Source organism: Schistocerca nitens, chromosome 5 (genome assembly GCF_023898315.1).
Source record: "Schistocerca nitens isolate TAMUIC-IGC-003100 chromosome 5, iqSchNite1.1, whole genome shotgun sequence".
In the NCBI taxonomy this organism is placed as follows: domain Eukaryota; kingdom Metazoa; phylum Arthropoda; class Insecta; order Orthoptera; family Acrididae; genus Schistocerca; species Schistocerca nitens.
The window spans coordinates 410081559-410099638 of record NC_064618.1 but is presented as its reverse complement, the minus strand read 5'-3'; positions in this window follow the sequence as shown (position 1 = coordinate 410099638).

Below are 18080 nucleotides of genomic sequence, written 5' to 3'. Positions count from 1 at the left end.
TATTAATTGCTTTCCGTGTTTACTTTCCGGGCAACAAAAGTTGCCCAGTGTAACGACCATCTGCATCCAAGACATCCTGGAGCCGCCTTTCACAATCGTTCGCTAGTTTTTGAACGATAGACCACAGAATGTTCAGTTTTTCAGTTTTCGTGACACAGCTCATGCACTGCTCGAAGATCGCACATTGCGTCCAGCATTCTCAGCCATGATAACAATAACTTCTTCGATAATTTGTGGCGCAATTGGTCGTCAACCTTTCTCAGGAGCGGTTCCCAAATCGCCAGTTAATTCGAACTTCCGAGTCATGTTCTTCAACCGCTCTGTGGAAAGAGGACCTTTCCGCATTCCTCAATGTGACGATACTCACGAAAAGCGGCAGCACTATTGCTGTCGTTTTGGTAAAGCAGCTTTAGAAGTTCAGCTCTGCCCACCTTGTGCAGACTCATGTTGACTGTCTGCAGTTGTAATGCACACTCATGCTTGAGTTTCAGCCCTGTGTCGCCGCATTATTACCGGCACATCAAGGCAAGTCATGATACTAACACTACTGACTTCGCAAATCCTGCAGCACACAGTCTGAGCATCATTCCTATAATGTTCGTTACCCATACATTAAATAATTTTCCATTTACGCTGACTCAAGTAGCAGAAGTTTAATCATAACCACGCTATATTTTCTTATTCCGTTCTTGATTTTCTTTATTTAAACTAACGACTTGTCGCCTGAATATGTTTCTTATATTTCATTTTATCTGTTTCTACAATCGTGTTATAATTTCATGTATTGACTCGTTCCATGACCATGGAGACTTCTCCTAAATGTGGTCCCACGGAACAATAGATAAATAAATAAATAAAATAAAATTAAACGATTACATTCACTTTTTGTGCGCTGCAGTCTTTTCCTGAAATTACGGAAATTACTCTTGAAAATCAAGGTTTTTTCAGATGAGAAAACATTTTCTGAGGTACAACGCAGTCATGTACCAAAGAAAACTTATTCTACTGAAATGTAAAAGCTTTACAATCGACCAAGTCTTGCCAGTGCTGTATTTAATGGTCTACCTGCTACATTATTACTCTTGCTAGTTGTTGGTTGCTCTGTAACGTTCTGCCGCTCGGCAGTGGAGCGTGCAAACTGCCCACCACACTTACGTAATGAACACAGAAACGTTATACAGGCTCGTGTATGCCTCGTATAACACTTGAATAATAAATTACGTTAGTTGCAGCAATTAAAACTCTCTGTAATCTTAATAATGTGGTAAATACTAATGAGAGCAATTTTCATTAAGTCTTAGTGACGTAAATGAAAGAAATTCCCTACAATAAATTAACGTTTCAAGCAGGAGCGCCTGTTTTACAAAGGAACGCCGCCACAGTGAGAGCACAGTTTAGCTATGCAAGCGAAACCGGCTGTATTTTTTAATTTTAAATTGGGGTTGCCTGATTAGAATAGTTGTTGGAAGAACATAAAAACTGTTCTAAGCTTTAACGTGTCAGTTTTTTTATCCCAAGTTTGAACCACAATTAAATAATTTATAATTAATTATTTCAATAACAAGTGAATAAAAGATCATGTAATCACATCAAAAATGATTGCTTGTTTAATGTTAAAAAATACGATGGACTTCAAAATGAGTTTACTGTGCTCCAGATTTTATGTGAATCAGAGTTGACTGATTAACAAAATCAGTTCCACGACGGAGTACACGTTGATGTGTGCGAAAATACAACAAATAATTGCTTGACTGAAGCGCAGTTGGTACGTAATACACTAGTAGGTACTGTGACCTCCCCTTCTCGTTTTGCTCCGTTTCTTTCGCTTATCTTTCCTCTTCTTTCTTCCTTCTTCGTACTGCGGATGTATCTCAGGGTTTTCAAAGCAGAAATGCAGTGAGAAGGGGGCACATGTGTGTGGTGGTCCACGATATCGTAGTGCTGTGAGGGAGCCTCACTCGTGCCTCCGGTTTGAGAATACTGATGACTGAAGTACAAACATTTCTCAAAAGAAAAACAGGTATGTGCTCTCTTTTCTTTTAAAACTATAAATAGTAGCGTAGCTAGTACTATCTATCGTTCTATTAAACTGAATGAACGCGTCACCACTGATGAAGTTTCAACCTCGAAAGAAGTTTATTAATCCTAATTAGCTGCAATAAAACAAAACTCATCCAATCTAGAAGTCACCACTCACAGTCAGAGTAATTAGTTTCTGATGTGTATGTAGTGGTCATTAATACTTAAAAGACCGTTCAGTAATTCTATCACTGTCCGTTTATGAGTTGTTAAGCAACGTATCAACAAGCTGACTATGCAATGATTAATATTTGTCGTATCCCGACAGTAAACAGTTTCTCGCTTGTTTTAAGCATCAAAACGATTACTATGTCGCTCATATAAGTCTTTCATAGTCATTATCAAGTTAATGTCCGTAAATTGTGGTTAGTGTTAGTGAATCACACACACGACGATAACGCCCTATATCCAGCCGCGTATCTTGAACTCCGCGCCGATATTTGAGAATTCACGCGAGATTTGTTTGCACCGAAGTCGGTCCTTGATTCCCGAGAATAATTTTTAAATCAACTGCGGGTTGTAAATTAACAATTCTATGCCCATTCATGGAAGTTACAGCAGATCCGCACTCGACGACTACTTGATCGCGCACTCTAGCAACACAGAAGTTTTTGTTCTTACCAAGAGAAAACATATGCATAATGCACATAGTGTAAATACCTCTGGAGTGAGCATTGCGTCCTGCGCATGTTGTCAACATTAAACCAGGATTGTCACGTGTTTTCGGGACTTCGCTATGCGTGTGTGCTGTCTGCAGCGTTTGAAGTTTATAATATCAAGAGTTTTTGTTGTGTTTCACCGTTTGTTGATAGTGTAATAGCGATGGTGAATTACTGTTGTTGCTACGGATGCAAAGAAAATTATGTGAAAGGAGGGATAGTAACTTTTCATGGGTACATACCATGTAGCTCTAATTCTAGTTATCATATTAGTAAGAGACACTGTATATGTTTAAAAATTTCGAGACGCATTATAATTAAGGCTTAATTCTGTAGACCTATTTTTCTACGATTTTATGACTATATATTAGATATTACGGCTCGTACAAAAGCTTACAAACAATCGCTTCCTCTCGTAAATTTGCTAGTGGAAAGGGAATGGTTAGTTGTTACAAAAAATACTATCCATCATGCATTTATCAGTGATTTGTCGATTATGTATATAGATTACTCAGTCTACTATTTATTTAATAAACTGGGAGCAAGTACGTAAAATGCGTTAAATAAATACTTCAAAGTGTCACCAGTAAGAAAAATTGTGCTTTAGGTCACAAAAACGAGAAAATAAATATGCAGAAATAGCAGGAAAAAAGGACGAATTGCAGGGATATAATCGCTAATGTGTGGCTAATTCGGTGTTTTTCGGGCACTTGCAAAAGTACTAGCGTACTGTGAAGTCGTTTTGCAAGACTATCACTGCAAAAATGTACGTCAGGCTCTGTAATACTATAAATTGCCGTATCATACCGAAAACTACCAAAATTCAAGTGCATCTGAACTGTGACACCTATCGCAAACAAGCAGGGTGTAATATCACTTGCCCTTAAAAGTTACGTAGCTGGTTTATTCCCGGTATCAAATGGATACTGTTAAAATGTCTGCGCAACATACATAAATAATCCACGACACGTGCGACAAGAATGCGTCTGTACTAGGGATGAAGTGACATTCTAAATATACAGGGCGCTATACGGACAAACACACGACGTCCCGAGATCACGTGACCAGGCCGGCAATGTATGTTGACAACACAAAATCTGTTCTGCGCATGTGAATGCTCACTCCAGAGATATTTACTCTATGATAATGCAACAAGGTTATTTGCTATGTCAAAACATATTTATATCTATCTCTAAAACTCATTACCAATTAAATGTTGTACATAATTAAATTCTTTACTCTGTAAATAATCAATAAAATTTAGAAATGAATGACATGTATAAAAAAAATCTCAAGTTGATATGACGTCATGGGTCACTACTGGTTTCGACTCCCCTACACTCATATGACGCAAAGTAGATCCGACTATATAGGACATACTCATGTAATGTTACAGTACCTCAAAATGTAGAGAAGATTTTTAATGAATTGCAATTGGGTTTCCAAATACATATAGACGGAATGGAGACATATATATAAAAGACCACGACGCGTCTCCACTCCGTCCCTGCGTCTACTCCACATTCATCTAAACTGACAAAAAAAACGATTTGGAGAGGAAGGTTCAAGACTTTTGTCATACTAACGAACAAGGATTTCTCCGAATGCACCAAAACACAGGAAAACCCTGCCAAAACTTCTCTACCATCGCTTACGCTTACTGTATGTCAGTCAACTAACTAGAGATTGGTACACTGTGTCCGTCATGTGCCAATCATTGGCTCAGACATTCGTATCACAACGCCGATGCTGCTGAGCCATCTGATTGCTTGACAACATCCGGAATGTAAGATTCAGAAATTTTCTCTCACTGGAGACAGCAAAATGGCGGCTTCGCATGTTTGTATAAGACTACAGAACGCGCAGATCCTTCAGACCACCAATACCCTGGGGATCTACGGTGGCTATGCTCTAATTTCAAAGACCCAGGCCGAGGCGAGGTCCACACATTGGTTCCAACGTTGGCGCCAACAGTGTTGGTCCAGTGTGTGGATCTATGAGATATCACTGGAACAAACGTTGACTCCAACGTTGGTACGGCTCCTTTGCTTGTCGATGTATTGACTAAACTTCAATTGGGGCCAATACCGGTACGCCGACATTGGCGGCAACGTAGTTTATTTTGGTGTCGTTTCGAAACCCGAATTTGTTTGTTGCGTGTACTTCCAAGTACACGTACACAGCGTCTCAGGAACAGTGAAGTAACAAGCGATTTCTTGAGCTTTTGTAGCTTTACCAGTGAGAAATACATTTGTGAAAGCTTACTATGAGGAAACACAAAAATCGCAGCTGCTGCGGATGCATGGCAACCAAAGAGCAACAGAATTACTGAATCTCTTTTCGGGATCGTACATGTTAAGGTATAAACACACGCACGTAACTCCAAAAAGACTGATTATTGCTGTATATATTTTTATTCAAGTTCTGTAACTGTACTGTGTTTTTTTCACATTGATGCATTTATTAGCTTGTGAAATAAAATTTAATTCATCCAAGTTCCTGCCATAAACCTTAAGCCATTTAATATTCCGAGAATTTTGCGACGATGGAAAACCCTGACAATGGCTTGCATTATACTTTAATATTTCCGAAACGTCAGGAGCATAAAGTCGTAAGTTTTGTTGACTGAAAACTCATTTGCTGGATGAAAGATATGGTGAATTACGTCTTTTTCCGTGAGTATTATAAAGGTAGCTGACTGATTCTGTTTTTGAAAAGTTGCAATAAGTATTATCCAATAATTATTTCTGTAGATTTCTGGAAACAGCAATGAATTATGTCTCTACATTAGAAAATATGGATCACAGACAGAAAGGCCTGTAACTTCCTACTAACAGATAGTTCGCGAGCGAAGTAAAAAATTTGCAAATTACTCTATGAAACACAATCTTGGTAGGTCCCCTTTTGTACATGGGTAGTCGTTTTGCAACATTTCGATCAGTAGTATGAACAGATGAAAAACTAATTCAGAAGAAAGCCAGTTTAGCGAGGTAGTGACTCAAGTGTTAATTTCATAAACTTACGCTCACTTAACAACTGCACTGTATATCCGACATGCTGGGTTCGTTAGCTCATAATATGTCTGATCCGCGAGTCAGAGTTTCCGCATTTCACCCACGTAACACATAGTTTAATTCAAATACAAATTTAATCATATGCTACATACTAGGGTATATAAACATATTTTAGAACATTTTTCTTATAACTCTGTTATCCGAAACTCACGGGTCACACACAACTCCAACTGGTTTTGGAATTTTTCTGGGCTTAATTTACCTTGCGTATAGTAAAGGATGTATCAAACCACACGAAGACCTATCCTGCACTTATTCAGAATGCCACACAATAGATCGGCTGAGACTGAAGTATTTGTATATATGAGTTACATCATTGCCCAACATATTCTTTTACATGTTTTCCAGTTTTGTTTTAGAGTGTCCAAATTCACGTTCAAAACCGCAAATGCACCGACCGTAATCTGTGTGTCAAGCTTGTCCCTTTACGAATTCAACTGAATGTTGGCTCCAATGTGTGGGTGCTGTCCCATAACCATTCGCCAATATTAACGCCAGCGTTGGCATCACTGTGTGAATGAAAGGTAAAGTTTGGACAGGGGAACAAAGCCAGCTTTTGGCTGAGCAGTTCTGCTAACCCAGAGCCCTACAGGGCATTGTAAACCACCCCATATTCAAAACACCAAGATGGTGCGTGGCTGATAAAGTACAGCATAACTGTTCCCATGTTAGATAAATAGCTGTAAAAATATGTAGCATTTTACTCGCCAAAAAATTCTGTACTGGAGAATTAACTATATGTTTCAAATACCTTTAATAAATGTGTAAAACGCAAAATATTTACAAAAGCTGCACGGAATTCCTCATATGCAACAGCAAAAACTATAAAATGGCAGAAACTGCTTACAGCAGTCTCTAGTGTGCATACATTCATGTGATTTTAGAATCACATGAATATAAATCACATGAATATAAGACAAGGGTAAGAAGCTCTTCAAGCTAAATATATTAACTTACCATTACGAAATCGAGGTAAAATACCTCAAACTCAAATAAAGCCAAAAGATATAACAGCAAGCTTAATTAAAATATGAAACAATAAAAATCATCACCCAAAAAAATTAAAGCTAACAACATTCTCATAAAAACAACTCTAGTATATTCAGCCAAAAAAATTAAAGTAAAACCGCCTGCACCATATTCAATACTAAAACCTGAAACTACTTTAGACTCACCTTTAGCAAAATCAAAAAGAGTTTGATTAGTTTCAGCTAAGCAAGAGGCAAAACAAGCTAAAGCTAAAGGAAAAAAATAATGATAAAGCAACAATAAAGTTGATAGTTCATAAAATCAAATACATTAAAACTACCGATTAGAATAATCAAAGACAATAAAATTAAAGCTAATCTAACTTGTTTGAGAAACAGAACGTAAAGAACCTAACATAGAATAATTTGAATTAGAAAATCAACCAGCTATTATTACAGTATAAACACCTAATCTAGTACAACATAAAAAAACAAAACAAAAGTAAGAAAAGGAACATATGTAAGTTAAACATGGAAAGCTCACTCAAACAGCCAAAGAAATTATTAAATTAAAAAGAGGGGAAAAATAATAAAGTAAATAATTAGATATAATAGGATTAAGTACTCTTTACAAATCAATTTAATAGCATCACTAAAGGGTTTAGGAATCCCTACAAATCCTACTTTATTTGGATCTTTATGAATTTGAATATAACTTAAAGTCTGTAACTCTAATAAAATTAAAAAAGCCACACTAATTAAAACACAAATAACCAATAAAAGAAAATTCAAAACAAATATAAATAAATCATAAAGTATCAATACTATTTGTAGAAAAAATCTACATACATGAATTCTAAATTCAAAACATTAACCTGTTCAAATAGTAACTAATTAATATTAATCAATAATGTAAAAATATTTTAACCATATGGTCTTTATGTACTAATATGGGTAAATAACCTTAGGATAGAAACCGATCTGGCTCACAATGGTCTGAACTCAGATCATGTAAGAATTTAAAGGTCAAACAGACCTAATTACTGGGCTCCTACACCCAAAAGTTTTCCTAATCCAACATCGTGGTCCCAATCTCCTTTGTCAATATGAGCTCTCAAAAACAATTATGCTGTTATCCCTAAGGTAACTTAATCATATGATCATAAATTATGGACCAAAACAACAAACATGAATCAATGATATAATAATGAAGAGAAGAGTAAGCTTTTACGCCCATTTGAAAAGAATGAATGATGAAAGGCTGACAAAGAAAATATTCATGTTTTTTGACAAGAACCCCAGAACCCAAATTACCTGGTTCAAAGAAGTCAAAGCAGACTTAGAGGAGATGGGTATAGGAGAAGATGATATAACCAATAGAGACTTAATGAGAGACAAAATTCAACATTTTGAAGGATTTGAAGTGAAGAAGAGAAGAACTGGAGGAACAGTGTGGACAGAAGACCGAAGGGAGCAGCACAGAGAGAGGATGAAGACATATTGGCAGAAGAGAAAAGAGGAGGAGCGCAATAGGAGAAATGTACATTGAAAAATAGTTGTTTAACGCGGTCCCTAGACGGCCAAAATCGGAAAAAAATGAAGAGTTTATTTATTCTTCATGTCACCCCAACAAAACATTATCATTAAATATAGAAAGATCAACAAAAAACCTATATAAAAGTAAACTGTTAAGCTCTATAGAGTCTTCTCATCCTAAAGATAAATTTAAGGCTTTTGACTTAAAAGTTAAATTCAAAAATTTATTAAGAGACAGTTGATTTCTCATCAACCCATTCATTCCCATCACTAATTAAGAGACTAATGATTGTGCTACCATTGCATGGTCAAAATGCCATGGCTCTTTAAAAATTCACTATGTGAGTAGGCCAGACCCAAAAATATTTTCAAGAGGACTTGTTTTTGATAAACAGGCAGAAATCAATTTTGCCTAGTTCCATATAACAAGTTAACAAAGGGATTTTTTTTTTCAAATAAATATACTAATTCTATCATTATTACAAAGATTATTAAAGTAAATCAAGAATCTTAATACAAAACCTAAAATAATTATAAAGCCAAAATATAAAATAATGAACTAAAACATAATGTTAAAGATAGCTGGTTTAAAGCTTACTATTATATTCCAAAACAAGCGAATTATAGGTTAATAACTTTAAAGCTTATCCCTTAAAGAATAAATAAGTTAATACTCATATTTAAAAAATTAAGTAAAAACAATCAACTTTAAAAAATTAAATTTTTCCTTAAGAAACTAGATACCTTAGGAAACGATTAACATTTCATTTCTATAAATAATAAAGAATGTACCAATCAAAAACCATCATGTATTCCCAATTACAATAGCTTCTGGGTACAGCACTGTGTCCTAATGTGGTCCAAAACTATGAAATACTGAGAAGAAAACGATCGATTCACACATTCAGAAAATATCGTGCTTGTGAAACGCAGCTGGCTATTCATTCCCACGACCTAATGAGTGCTATCGTCAGGAGATCTCAAGTTGATTCCATATTTCTAGATTTCCAGAAGGCTTTTGACACCCTTCTTCACAAATGTCTTCTAATTAAATTGCGTGCTGATGGGCTGTACTCCCAGTTGTACGATTGGATTCGTACTCTGCTGTCAGAAAGGTCACAGTTCGAAGTAACTGACGAAAAATCATGGAATGAAACAGAAGTAATGTGGTGTCACCGCCAGACACCACACTTGCTAAGTGGTAGCTTTAAATCGGCCGCGGTCCATTAGTACATGTCGGACCCGCGTGTCGCCACTTTCAGTAATCGCAGACCGAGCGCCATCACACGGCAGGTCTAGAGAGACGTACTAGCACTCGCCCCAGTTGTACGGACGACGTAGCTAGCGATGCACACTGACGAAGCCTCACTCATTTGCAGAGCAGATAGTTAGCATAGCCTTCAGCTAAGTCAATGGCTACTACCTAGCAAGGCGCCATTAGCATTACATTGCATGAATCTACAGAGTCTCACTTGTATCATCAAGAACGCTGTATACAAATGATGGATTAAAGTTAAGTATTCCAGAAGCTACGTACTTTTCTTTATAGCATTCATTAAGTATCCTGTTTCAGACCTCACGCCATCCTTCGTGAGCTTATAGCGTGCATTGCGGTCCCCTCAAACCACACTGTGTCGGCACTTCTGTCGACACATCAAGTAATATCTGGGATTCCCCAAGGAAATGTTATAGCTCCTCTGCTATTTCTAATCCACTTACACGATTTAGGAAACGATCCGAGCAGTCCGCTTAGATTGTCCGCAGATGATACTGTCGTTTACCGTCTAGTAAACTTATCAGAAAATCAACGCGAACTATTAAATGATTTACACAAGATATCTGCGCTACAAAAACTGTGAGCTAGTTCACATGCTTACGAAAAAGTTCGGTTAAATCACTGATACATGACAAGGCTGTCGATCCAGCTGTATACCTTGAGATTACAATTACGAGGACCGTCACATGATCAATGTTGTTGGGAAAGCGAACCAAATACTGCTTTTTATTGGCAGAATGCTTAGAACATGCCACAAATCTTCCAAAGAAACTGCCTGCACAAGGGGGCATCACGACCGCCAGGGACATCGCAGCATCACAGTACGGGCGTCGTAGTGGTTTCATAAGAACAATAGTTTAGTTTCCAGAATGAGATTTTCACTCTGCAGCGGAGTGTGCGCTGATATGAAACTTCGTGGCAGAATAAAACTGTGTGCCGGACCGAGACTCGAACTCGGGACCTTTGCCTTTCGTAGGCAAGTGCTCTACCATCTGAGCTACCAAAGCACGACTAACGACCCGTCCTCACAGCTTCAATTCTGCCAGCACCTCGTCTACTACCTTCCAAACTTCACAGAAGCTCTTTGCGAACCTTGCAGAACTAGCAGTCCTGAAAGAAAGGATACTGTGGCAGCCACAGCCTGGGGGATGTTTCCAGAATGAGATTTTCACTCTGCCGCGGCGTGTGCGCTGATATCATTTCTTCCAAGACTGCTAGTTCTGCAAGGTTCGTAGAAGAGCTTCTGCAGAGTTTGGAAGATAGGAGACGAGGTACTAGCAGAATTGAAGCTGTGGGGACGGCTCGTGAGTCGTACTTGGGTCGCTCAGATGATAGAGCACTTATCCACGAAAGGCAAAGTTCCAGAGTTCAAGTCTCGGTCTGGCACACAGTTTTAATCTGTCAGGAAGTTTCAATAGTTTAGTTTATTTGCTTTTTGAGTAAACGAACCATGTGTATGCTAGTTGTGATATTGAGTGATCCAGCAAGTAAGTTTGTTGGTATGGCAGCGTGGAACATAACAAGTGTGCATTTGTCAGAGAAAGCCATTACTCACTGAATACGCGATATGGCTGACGACATTAATAATTAGTTGGTCGAAAATGTCAAAGGAAATTGCGGTTTTGCTGTTCTGGTGGACGGAACTACTAACAATCACAATAGTGTGCGTGTCATTTATTACGTGCGGTCTATACACGACTACAAATGTTATGAAGATCTTTATCTACAGGCAAATAACCCTTTGAACGAAAGCAACAAATGTCCTTGAAATATTACATTCTTTTATGGAAGAAAACATTAATTTTGAAAATTATGTAGGTGGTGTACAGATGAAAATCGTAGTATGGTTGGCTGTTCCACTGGACTGAAGGCTCTGTTCTGTAAAGAAGCTCCTGACGCTATTTGCACACACACTCTTTTAATTACCGAGGCACACGATACTTTATGGGGTTATTCAGTAATCGTAGTGGTAAACTTCATGAAAAGTCGGCCACTTAAGCCAACTTTTTCAGCAAATATCTATTGACATGGAGGCTGAGCACATTTCCCTATTATTATAGAAACTCCAGTAAGCTTTCTCGTGGGAATATCTTGAAAAGGGTATACGAACTCAGAAATGAACTTTGCTCTTTCCTCGGACGAGAGGAACATTAGAGTTCCGTGAAGTTCGTAGACAGGGACTTTGTTTTAAAGTTGGCGTATCATTTCGAAATCTTTTAAAAATTCAATTCCTAATATGTATCCCTTCAAAATAACGAAATCGACATTCTACAACTGTCAGACAAAATTTCAGCCTTCAGAAAGAAACTACTACTTCGAAAGAAATGTTAGATGGTGAAGATATACATTACACTTTCCCTTCTCTTCACAAGGGTTTAAACGACAGCGATTTTCATATGAATGAAGAACTGAGATCTGTGTTTGTGGATCATTTAACTGAACATAGTGATTACTATCTGAAGCACTTTCCAGGAAAGATGTTCAACACAAATGGATTGAAGAAACTTTCAATATAGAACTTCCATCAAAACTTACCTCTGAAAAACAAAAAGTTCCTCCCCACACCTCTGTTCGCTTTTCCGACCTTGGTGAAACAGGAGTATCCGCAAGTAGGTAAGGAGGGCCTACGATTTTTGATATCTTTTGCAAAATACGACTTGTGTGAGGTAGCTTTTTCAGCATTGACAGTCGTTAACACGAAATATAGATCGCGAATGAACGTAGAGAAAGAGATGCGAGTCGGAATTTGCTATCTTGTGCCGAGATTTGATGAGGTGATGTTGGAGAAGCAAGCGCATCTTTCCCGTTGATTTCGCTGCACGAAGAAGATGTAATAATATTAAAAGTTGATTGACATGTGTTTTGTCAACTGTTAATACAGAAATTATTACTCGTATCCATTTTTGTCGAAACTTATGTTTGATTGTCCACACTTTGGGTCTGATATTATGTACGAAAGCAGTCGCGGATAATTACGAGGGCGGTTCAGAAAGTAACCTCCGATTGGTCACAGTGCGGGTTGTGGGGGGAGTAGCGACGCCATCTGTGCGTTCACGCACTCAACAGGTCAGTCGGCATCAAGCCGTGGTCGAGTGAACGTCGTACCTGCGCTAGTTTAGTTTTTGTGGCAGTTTGAAATGTGTGCTGCAATAGAAAACCCCGCCAAATGTGAAGTGCGTGCTGTCATAAGGTTTTTTACAGCCAAAGGATATTCTGCAGCAGCTATTCATCGTGAGCTTTGTGCCGTGTACGGACCAAGAGTTATGAGTGAAGGAGTTGTCCGTGAATGGGTACGTTTATTTAAAAGTGGACGAGAAAACGTTCATGATGAAGAGAGGAGTGGTAGACCATCATTGGTGACTGACGAACTCGTTCAGACAGTTGATGCAAAAGTTCGTGAAAATCGACGTTTCTCAATGTCGGAGTTGTCTACTGGTTTTCCACAGATTTCTAAGACTCTCTTGTACGTGATAGTGACAGCAAGATTGGGTTACCGTAAGTTCTGTGCACGATGGGTGCCCAAAATTCTTACCGACCACCACAAAACTCAAAGAATGGCCTCTGCATTAGACTTTCTGTCTCGTTATGAGGACGAAGGAGAACCATTGTTAAACAGAATCGTGACCGGTGACGAAACCTGGATTAAGTACGTGAACCCTGAGACAAAAGAACAATCAAAGATGTGGGCACATTCAAATTCGCCTACCAAACCAAGAAAAGCCTCGCAAGATTTTTCTGCCAGAAAACTGATGGCAACGGTGTTTTGGGATGCCAAAGGGGTGTTGTTGGTTGAATTCATGGAACGTGGTACGACCATTAATCAAGACGTGTACTGTGAAACAATAAAAAAGTTACGACGGGCTATACAGAACAAACGCCGTGGTATGCTGACTTCCGGTATCGTTTTTTTGCACGATAACGCCCGTCCTCACTCTGCTCGCAGAACAACGGCCCTTCTTGAGTCCTTCAAGTGGGACGTTATCAACCATCCACCTTACAGCCCAGACCTGGCGCCAAGTGATTATCACCTCTTCATGCATTTGAAGAAATGGCTCGGGTCACAGCGGTTTGATGACGACGAAGAGCTCAAAGATGCGGTCACAGGCTGGCTCCAGGCACAAGCGGGTGATTTTTATGCAGAAGGAATTTCAAAGCTTGTGAAGAGATACGATAAGTGCCTCAATCGCTATGGAGACTATGTAGAAAAATAGTGCAAAGATGTAGTTGTAAGATGTATATATTAAAATATTTTTATTTAACTTGGTGTATTTTTTTAAATCAACCGGAGGTTACTTTCTGAACGGCCCTCGTATGTTCAGGTCAAGGGAACCGTGGACCGAAAAAATTTGAAAACCGCTGGCCTACGCTGTGCTTATCCGTCCTCTTGTAGAGTATCTCTGCCCAGTCTAGCATCGTTACTAACTAGGATTAAAGAGGACACTGGGAAGTTCAAAGAAGTACAGCTCGTTTTATATGATCCCGTAACAGGGGAGTGAGTATCAAAGATAAACTAGTTTGGGTGGTAGTAGTTGAAACAAAGGTAGTTTTCATAGCAGCGCGACATTTTCACGAAATTTCAGCCACCAATTTTCTCTTCCGAATGTGAAAATATTTTGTTAACTATCGCCTACTTAGGGAGAAACGACCTTCGTGATAAAACAGGAGAAATCAGAGCTCGCACGGAAAGATCTAGGTGTTCATTATCTCACGTGGTATTCGAGAGTGGAGCGGTCAAGAAATAGTGTGAAAGTAATCTTCTATAAACCCTGTGCGAAGCACTTAAATGTGATCAGCACAGTAGTTGTTTATATGTAGTAGATGTAGATGAAGATAAAATATCTCCTTCCTCAGAAAGTCACAGGAAGCCCAGCTTGAACTTGTGTTCTCACAAATAATTTTGTTCCGTGGTACAGAGACAATATGAGGATAGTCATAAATTTCAAGTATCACTTCGAAAAATTGTAGTTAAGTAATTATTTTTTTGTTTGCTAGTACTTGTATGCAGTTTTAATGCGTACTGGATTCCTCGCATCTCAGTGCAAAAAGTGAAAATCAGTCAAGGATCAGTTTTCAACGTCTTGCACGACAATTTGTACACGACAAGAATCGCCACCCACTGGGTTACGCGTCTGCTCACACCCCGTTTAAAACTCCATCCGAACCGAGGCAGTAGCGCAAGTGTTACCGATGTGTCAGGTCAGTGTAGACGACTCTTTTAGGTGCCTCATCACTATGGACGAGTGATGGAAATATCACTATGACCTCGAGACAAAGGAGTATAACATGCAGTGGAAAAGGGCGTAGAGCCAAACATCATCGGACATGGCGTTGCTGTATTTTGTAATGAAATTAAAACACCACCTGGATCACTATTTTTTTAGCATCATTAATAAAAAATAGTAATTTAGACGGTGTTTTACATTCATTATACCACAGAAAATTAAAGCGTACCTGTTAATGCGAATCTAAATCCTTGCAGTGTAAATATCATATGATTGTTTAGCTATGCTACTGTGTGAAATGAATATAAATTCACTGATACAGATAGGAGAATTGACACCCTGAAGTCATTGGTGAGACAAACGAATTTATTTATTGGCTGGCAACAGATAATGTGGGAACAGCGAGGGGTAGTCCAACGATCAACATTCTTTATCAGCGATCATGACCAACCAGTATTCAGCCAGCCAAGAAAATAATTTTATACAGAGGACAGCGGTTCCCTACCCGTGCGTGATCGTAAGAGCATCGCTTCCATCAAGGAACTGAGGATGGTCACCGGTAGCACACGGTAGATATACATTAAAGGGACAGCATTCATATGTGGCTGCGTCTCACATACCACACACAAAAGACTGTTCTCCTATGGTACAGGATCATGCAAAGAAAGGTGCCAAAGTTGGACGAAAAATTAAATAATTCAAGAATCAGGAAACTATGAGAAATTTACAGTACACGTAGGTATTAGACAGACTCAGAAAATTGACTTCTCTTCATTAAGCAAGATAACAGCGACAGATGCGCTGTCTGATGGACTAGTGGCGTCACGTGAGTGAAGCTCGAAAAATTAAGTCAAATTCCAGATTTCAGAGCTAAATACAAATATAAAGTGCTTGAAGATGTTATATAGTGTCAGAAAATTGAGCACTATTTATTAAGCAACAGTACAGGGGCCAACGGACTACCTAATAAACATGTGGCTGGACATAAGTGAAGCTCGAAAAACTACATTAAATTTCAGAGTTCGGAACTAAATAAAAATTTATTGTGCATGTAGGTATTAGCCTAAGAAAACTGAGTTCTATTCATCAGGCAGCATTATAGGGACCTTCAAACTTTCTGATGTACATGTGACTGGAGATGAGTGAAGCGCGACAACGAAAGACTAAATATATCAACTCAAAATTATGTAAGAATGGTGTATCAAATTGTTGAGACACTGATTATCGACTTAAGTTCAGTCGAAACGATCTCTACACTATCCACGTAGGTATGGAGTCCACACAAGGGCATATCTTTCTGTTCCCTAAATCACAACATACAGTGGCTCTGAGCACTATGGGACTTAACATCTATGGTCATCAGTCCCCTAGAACTTAGAACTACTTAAACCTAACTAACCTAAGGACATCACACAACACCCAGCCATCACGAGGCAGAGAAAATCCCCGACCCCGCCGGGAATCGAACCCGGGAACCCGGGCGTGGGAAGCCAGAACGCTACCGCACGACCACGAGATGCGGGCACAACATACAGTGGATTTCGGTTCCACATTAAGTGTATTTACTCTCCTTGATGCTAATCTTCGTGATACTAATGAATTTACTTTGAGAGACAATCAACCAAAACATGATACCTTTGTGTGAGCAAAAGCTCACGGCCACTTAGCCTGAACATAAAGCATTCCCGAGAAAAGAACTCGCCTGAAAGCAATATCGCCTTCTCTTCACCAAACAACATCCTAGCATTGAAAGAAAATGTGTTACGATACTAACTCATTTAAAAAGTATTCTAACACCTTCGTTGTACCCACTGCAGATTAAATTACAACTACATCTGCTTTACCCAAAGTACATACAAAGATTGTTGTATCAAATCGCCTACTGTTAGCTTGCCCATATAAAACCGTGATTGGGAGGGAAGCAGTATTCCAAAGAGGCTTGCCGCTCCCTTGCCAACATAGCGGAATTACACTGATCAATGCACCTGTCGTGCCGCTACTGTAAGTCTTTCTGTGCGCGCGCTGGTGCCCCAGAGATTGGCAAATCTGAGTTAGCAAACTCCATTACCCGTAAGAAAATAGGTTCAACTGAGTTTACCGCGCATTCAGACTCAGGATTATGGGAAAGGGAATAATGCTGACACTCATTAGACAGAGGTGAAAATAAACAAAAGTCTTTTCCTTCCTAGAGGTCAGCTAGTGTCATAATTACGTAGTGGGAGGTAGACACAACACAACAGCAAGATTAACTATTATGGGAGAGATCTAACAAATCACTTTCAGGATCACGTTTCCTGAGTCTAGTGAAATAAGACTAACAGCGGATATTGAACGTATACAGAGAAGGGCAGCACGAATGGTTGCAGGTTTGCTTGATCCGTGGGAGAGTGTCGCAGAGATGCTAATGAAATTGAACTGGCAGACTCTTGAAAACAGACGTAAACTATCCCGAGAAAGTCTAGTTACAAAGTTTCACGATCCAACTTTACACGATGACTCTAGAAATATGCTACAAACCCCTGCGTATCGCTCACCTAGTGATCGTGAGGATAAGATTTGAATAATTGCTGCACGCAAAGAGGCATTCAAACAATCCTTCTTCCTGTGCTCCATACATGAATGGAACACGATGAATCCCTATAACTGGTATCATGGGACGTACGCTCTGCCATGCACTTCACGGTGGTTTGCAGAGTATAGATTTAGATGTAGATGAGGTGAGGTTAGATTTTCTTTTTTTTTTGGTGGGGGCGCGGGAGGAAACAGCCGTGATGTGTTGCTAACATTATTTTCGTGAGGGGCCAACCTTCGCAGGGGCATACTACCGAAATTTCCTGACTAATTACAGGAGATTGTCAAGGCAAATCGTCGCGAGAAACTGCCCGAGAGAATGTTTTTGCTCCATGATAGTGTTCCAACTGGTTCTACACAGAACAAAATCACACAGCAGGATGTTGGGGATATAGGTTCAGATATTGTGATGACTGGTACCTTAACAGGTACATTTCGGTGTGTTAGTTGTTTCTTCTCTGCTTCTAACAATCTTCCTGAAACTGATCACATAATTTACTACTTGATGTTTCCTGCATGGTCATAACTCTGCCTTGAAGAGGACTACACCAGTCAATAAAGACCGCCCGTTTTGCGTCCACGTGTCCACATTTCATTGCCTGAACAGCTGCCCAGGAGAAAATAGAAATTGATCGCTCGCCTTTGCCACACGTACTTGAGGTACTAACCAACCTCAAAACATACTACTCATAAGA